Source organism: Coregonus clupeaformis, chromosome 5 (genome assembly GCF_020615455.1).
Source record: "Coregonus clupeaformis isolate EN_2021a chromosome 5, ASM2061545v1, whole genome shotgun sequence".
Lineage (NCBI taxonomy): Eukaryota > Metazoa > Chordata > Actinopteri > Salmoniformes > Salmonidae > Coregonus > Coregonus clupeaformis.
In genome coordinates, this window is record NC_059196.1 from 29,696,652 (window position 1) to 29,704,068 (window position 7,417).

Here is a 7,417-nt window from a genome sequence, read left to right on the forward strand (position 1 = left end):
CAGAGGACCGACTAGGGTCCCCAGTCACATCATAATACACATACGCACAAACGACCTGAGAGCACAGCAGGAAAGGGTCGCCACAACACTCAAGGGAGTGATTGAAAAAGCCTCTTCCACGTTTCCCAACGCACAAGTGGTTATATCCACCCTGCTGCCACGAACATACTTTCACCCTGCCACCATCCAGCGGGTGAATGCAAGCATTTCCCAGGACTGTGCCTCAAAACCAAATGTTTGTCTGGCCCCCACTCCACCTTGTACATGAACAGCCTTCATGACCAGGTCCACCTATATAAGGCAGCAGTCCCCACCTTTGCCAGGAGCCCGAAGGCCATAACCCTCAACCGCGCCCCCTGCACCTCACACAGAAGCAACAGAGAAACGGACACCCTGCCCAGACCAGTGAGAAACCCTCCTAGAACTGCGAGACCCCCCCGGAGGACCTGTACCAAGAGGACCTACACCCAGACCACAGCACCACCAGCCACATCCCCACCCCAACCAGTCGACCCCTTACCAAACGAACCAGACCACACCATATATAGGCCCCCCAGATCAATCTTATGCCCCTTCTGCCCCCCCCCATGACCCCCGCCCCTGCAGCAAAGACCTCAACATGACAGCCGCACATATGCCCAGGCCGTGAGCAGAGCAACAGGCCCAACCCCCACTAATCCACCAGCCCAAGCCCCATCCTGCGACCTAAGAGGTATGTATCAGATGCTCAACATGCTCTGTTCACACCTACTCTAATGGTCTGTGCCTAAACCACACGAAAACAACACTAGACGCAATGGAACACAAAGCTTTTACTATCTCATCCTGTAATATACAAGGTATGAGGACATATGCCTTTGGCCTAAAGAGCAGAAACCCAGACTTCATCAAAGAATTCGGAAATACAGACATTGTCATCCTACAAGAAACATGGTATAGAGGAGACGGACCCACTGGTTGACCTCTAGGTTACAGAGCTGGTAGTCCCATCCACCAAACTACCAGCTGTGGAACAGGGAAGACACTCAGGGGGTATGCTCATTTGATATAGAGCAGACCTAACCCACTCTGTTAAATAATTCAAAACAGGGACATTTTACATCTGGCTATAAATTAACAAGGAAATTATCTCAACAGAGAAAAATGTCCTCATGTGTGCTACCTACAGTGGGGGAAAAAAGTATTTAGTCAGCCACCAATTGTGCAAATTCTCCCACTTAAAAAGATGAGAGAGGCCTGTAATTTTCATCATAGGTACACGTCAACTATGACAGACAAAATGAGAAAACAAAAAACCAGAAAATCACATTGTAGGATTTTTTATGAATTTATTTGCAAATTATGGTGGCAATGACACAGGTCAAACGTTTTCTGTAAGTCTTCAAAAGGTTTTCAAACACTGTTGCTGGTATTTTGGCCAATTCCTCCATGCAGATCTCCTCTAGAGCAGTGATGTTTTGGGGCTGTCGCTGGGCAACACGGACTTTCAACTCCCTCCAAATATGTTCTATGGGGTTGAGATCTGGAGACTGGCTAGTCCACTCCAGGACCTTGAAATGCTTCTTACGAAGCCACTCCTTCGTTGCCCGGGCGGTGTGTTTGGGATCATTGTCATGCTGAAAGACCCAGCCACGTTTCATCTTCAATGCCCTTGTCACGATACATGGCCCCATTGATTCTTTCCTTTACACGGATCAGTCGTCCTGGTCCCTTTGAAGAAAAACAGCCCCAAAGCATGATGTTTCCACCCCCATGCTTCACAGTAGGTATGGTGTTCTTTGGATGCAACTCAGCATTCTTTGTCCTCCATACACGACGAGTTGAGTTTTTACCAAAAAGTTCTATTTTGGTTCATCTGACCATATGACATTCTCCCAATCCTCTTCTGGATCATCCAAATGCACTCTAGCAAACTTCAGACGGGCCTGGACATGTACTGGCTTAAGCAGGGGGACACGTCTGGCACTGCAGGATTTGAGTTCCTGCCGGCGTAGTGTGTTACTGATGGTAGGCTTTGTTACTTTGGTCCCAGCTCTCTGCAGGTCATTCACTAGGTCCTCCCGTGTGGTTCTGGGATTTTTGCTCACCGTTCTTGTGATCATTTTGACCCCACGGGGTGAGATCTTGCGTGGAGCCCCAGATCGAGGGAGATTATCAGTGGTCTTGTATGTCTTCCATTTCCTAATAATTGCTCCCACAGTTGATTTCTTCAAACCAAGCTGCTTACCTATTGCAGATTCAGTCTTCCCAGCCTGGTGCAGGTCTACAATTTTGTTTCTGGTGTCCTTTGACAGCTCTTTGGTCTTGGCCATAGTGGAGTTTGGAGTGTGACTGTTTGAAGTTGTGGACAGGTGTCTTTTAACAAGTTCAAATTAATTAATACAGGTAACGAGTGGAGGACAGAGGAGCCTCTTAAAGAAGAAGTTAGAGGTCTGTGGGAGCCAGAAATCTTGCTTGTTTGTAGGTGACCAAATACTTATTTTCCACCATAATTTGCAAATAAATTCATAAAAAATCCTACAATGTGATTTTATGGATTTTTTTTCCTCATTTTGTCTGTCATAGTTGACGTGTACCTATGATGAAAATTACAGGCCTCTCTCATCTTTTTAAGTGGGAGAACTTGCACAATTGGTGGCTGACTAAATACTTTTCCCCCCCACTGTATATCTCCCCCATAGAATCCCCATACTTTAACGATGACAGCTTCTCCATCCTAGAGGGGGAGATCAACCATTTCCAGGCTCAGGGACATGTACTAGTCTGTGGTGACGTAAATGCCAGAACTGGACAATAACTTGACACTCTTAGCACACAGGGGGACAAACACCTACCTGGAGGTGACAGCAATCCCTCCCAAATATGCCCCCCTAGACACAACTATGACAAAACATCCAACAAAAACGGGATGAAGAATGTAAAAACCTAAGAAAGAAATTGAGAAACCTATCCCTAAAAAAAACCCCAGAAAACCAGAGCTTACGCCTTCACAATACAGAAATACACTACGGAAACAGAAGGAACAGCACGTCAGAAATCAGCTCAATGTAATTGAAGAATCCACAGACTCTAACCACTTCTGGGTAAATTGGAACACACTAAACAAACAACAACACGAAGAGTTATCTATCCAAAACGGATATGTATGGATAAACCATTTCTCCAATCTTTTTGACTTAATAAAAAAGAACAAACAGCAAAAACATACACATGATCAAATAGAAATCTTAGAATCTCCAATTACATTGAATGAACTACGGGACAAAATACAAACCCTCCAACCCAAAAAGGCATGTGGTGTTGATGGTATCCTAAATGAAATTATGAATATACAGGCCACAAATTCCAATTGGCTATACTTAAACTTTTTAATCTCTAAGAGATCGGTGTCACGTATACTAGACGGTTGAGCTAATGTGCACTAATGTGATTAGCATGACGGTTGTAAGTAACAGCAAACTTTCCAGGACATAGACATTTCTTAAATGGGCAGAAAGTTTAAATTCTTGTTAATCTAACTGCACTGTCCAATTTACAGTAGCTATTACAGTGAAAAAATACCATGCTATTTTTTGAGGAAAGTGCACAACAACAAAAAACGTATCACGGAAACTGGTTTGATACATTCACCTCTGAAGGTAAATGATGTACTTACATTCAGTGATCTTGCTCTGATTTGTCATCCTGAAGGTCCCAGAGATACAATGTAGCATAGTTTTGTTTGATAAAATCAATTTTTATATTCAAATGTAGGAACTGGGTTCTACAGTTTGAACCCTTGCTGTCTCTGGCTTCACACCCACCCTGCCCGGCCTTCTGGATGTGTGAAAGTTAGTGTATAAGCTAATGATCCATCATGTTTGACATTCCTGGGAGTGTGTAAACTTACATTTTGTATTACCATATCATTTTTGTATGTTCTCTATAGTTTTGTACTTGAAAATGTATCAATTAACCAATTCGGAACATTTGGGCAGACTTAATGCAAAATAGTCCAGTATTGCAATGATTCACTGGATAAATCTGAAACGTTGCACACACACTGCTGCCATCTAGTGGCCAAAATCAAAATTGCGCCTCAACTGCAATTTTACATTGTGGCTTTTCTCCTGCATTTCAAAGATGATGGAACAAAAAAAAATAATAGAAAATGCATGCTTTTTTGTTTGTATTATCTTTTACCAGATCTAATGTTTTATATTCTCCTACATTAATTTCACATTTCCACAAATTTCAAAGTGTTTCCTTTAAAATGGTATCAAGAATATGCATATCCTTTCTTCAGGTCCTGAGCTACAGGCAGTTAGATTTGGGTATGTCATTTTAGGCGAAAATTGAAAAAAAGGGTCCGATCATAAAAGCAATAACACAACACAAACTACATTGTACGCATAAAAACATGAGGTTGGAGAGTTGTTAAAAAACTTGTCCAATCTTCCTCAAATAATTGTATTATACTTTCTACTTTTCTCCATCATAAGCTTATACAGTTCACCTGTCTCCCCCTCTGTAGTTTGTGTTGTGTTATTGCTTTTATGTCTATAGGTAGATTAATTCAAACACGCCTCCCCGGTGTCTCGCAGTATTGTGTACACCTCTCATGTATTCACTTTAATATTACCCCCCTCTCTCTCTCTCTCAGCCCTGATCCCACCATCAGATGGAAACGCTTTTCTTCAAGCACGGGTATGGAAAATTACAGGGTATAGATATTAAGCATGTTATAAAACTACTTTGGAATGAAGTATGCTGTATGTTCATTTATATATTCTCTCTCTCTCTCTCTCTCTCTCTCTCTCTCTCTCTCTCTCTCTCTCTCTCTCTCTCTCTCTCTCTCTCTCTGAATTCAATTCAATTTAAGGGCAGCTGGCGAGTAGCTATTAGCAACGGTAGCAACTAAAAACAATATCCTTTTAGCCAGCTACATTCGTTCGCAGCGACGCCGTTTTTCAAACAAAGTCAACACAGTAGCCATTGCTAGCCAGCCAACACTACCAGCAGGCTGTACTGTGGTAGCTAAATACAATATCTTTGTGCTAGCTACCCAACGTTTAATCATTGCTGCGTTATGAAAGGTAAGCTCGGCTTCTTATATGGTGTTGAGTTAAGCTTAAACCATGTATTTAGATTGTAGGTAGGTATTGTAGTTTGGTGTTATAGGTAGCTTACTCAGGTAGTTATTGAAGGTTATTGTAGGTAATTATTGTAGGTAAGGACTGTATTCGGCGGACTCCGGCGAAGCACGAGGCTAGCCTACCCACTACTTGGACCAACAAAGCTAGCTAGCTAGCTAGCTAGCGGGTAGCTACTGGTAACTTTTTGCAACTGTGGTTAATTGTTTCCAATGTTATTTCATGCTTAAGAGTACCTGTGATTGAGCCAGCTAACTGCTACCATTCAGCTGTTTTTCTAACCTCATCCGAGGCATTAACTTTAGGTGGTTGGTAGCTGCTGTACTTAATTACAGCTACTGATAACAGTCTGCTGTAGTTTACAACAATTCTAATTTCTAAAGTGGAAGTTGGGGGAGTTTTACTCGGGTGGTTCAGTGAAACACTTATAGTTTCTGAGGTGGAAGTTGGAAGAGTTATATATATATATTTTTTTTTTTTTTTTGGTGAGGGAGGCCTGCTCTCTCCTTTCCCTGATGTTTAGTTCATTTCATCCCGATCTCCTCTCCATTATTGTAGCCATCTGCTGCAGCCTGTCAACTATGCCTCTGCCTATCCCTGTTCTCTCCTCTCCGCACAGGCTACACAAACGCCTCACACCGCGTGGCTGCTGCCTCTCTAACCTGGTGGTCCCTGCACGCACCACACACCTGGAGTTCCAGGTCTCAGGCAGCCTCTGGAACTGCCGTTCTGCCGCCAACAAGGCTGACTTCATCCCAGCCTATGCTACCCTCCAGTCCCTCAACTTCCTGGCACTGACGGAAACATGGATTACCACTGAAAACACTGCTACTCCTACTGCTCTCTCCTCGTCTGACCATGTGTTCTCGCATACCCCGAGAGCATCTGGTCAGAGGGGTGGTGGCACAGGAATCCTCATCTCTCCCAAGTGGTCATTCTCAATTTTTCCCCTAACCCATCTGTCTATCTCCTCATTTGAATTCCATGCTGTCACAGTCACTAGCCCATTTAAGCTTAATATCCTTGTCATCTATCGCCCTCCAGGTTCCCTTGGAGAGTTCATCAATGAGCTTGACGCCTTGATAAGTTCCTTTCCTGAGGATGGCTCACCCTTCACAGTTTTGGGGGATTTCAACCTCCCCGCGTCTACATTTGACTCATTTCTCTCTGCCTCCTTCTTTCCACTCCTCTCCTCTTTTGACCTCACCCTCTCACCATCCCCCCCCACTCACAAGGCAGGCAATACGCTTGACTTCATCTTTACTAGATGTTGCTCTTCTACTAATCTCACTGCAACTCCCCTCCATGTCTCCGACCACTACTTTGTATCCTTTTCTCTCTCGCTCTCCTCCAACACTACTCACTCTGCCCCTACACAGATGGTAATGCGCCGCCGCAACCTTCGCTCTCTCTCTCCCACTACTCTCTCCTCTTCCATCCTATCATCTCTTCCCTCTGCTCAATCCTTCTCCCACCAATCTCCTGATTCCGCCTCCTCAACCCTCCTCTCCTCCCTTTCTGCATCCTTTGACTCCCTGTGTCCCCTATCCTCCCGGCCGGCTCGGTCCTCCCCTCCAGCTCTGTGGCTTGATGACTCATTGCGAGCTCACAGAACAGAGCTCCGGGCAGCTGAGCGGAAATGGAAGAAAACTAAACTCCCTGCCGACCTGGCATCTTTTCACTCCCTCCTCTCTACATTTTCTTCATCTGTTTCTGCTGCTAAGGCCACTTTCTACCACTCTAAATTCCAAGCATCTGCCTCTAACCCTAGGAAGCTCTTTGCCACATTCTCCTCACTGCTGAATCCCCCCTCCCTCTCTGTGGATGACTTTGTCAACCACTTTGAAAAGAAGGTTGACGACATCCGATCCTCGTTTGTTAAGTCTAATGACACTGCTGGTCCTGCTCACACTGCCCTACCCTATGCTTTGACTTCTTTCTCCCCTCTCTCTCCAGATAAAATCTTGCGACTAGTGACTGCAGGCCGCCCAACAACCTGCCCGCTTGACCCCATCCCCTCCTCTCTTCTCCAGACCATCTCCGGTGACCTTCTCCCCTACCTCACCTCGCTGATCAACTCATCCTTGACCGCTGGCCATGTCCCTTCCGTCTTCAAGAGAGCGAGAGTTGCACCCCTTCTCAAAAACCAACACTCGATCCCACTGATGTCAACAACTACAGACCAGTATCCCTTCTTTCTTTTCTTTCCAAAACTATTGAGCGTGCCGTCTTTAGCCAACTCTCTTGCTATCTCTCTCAGAATGACCTTCTTGATCCAAACCAGT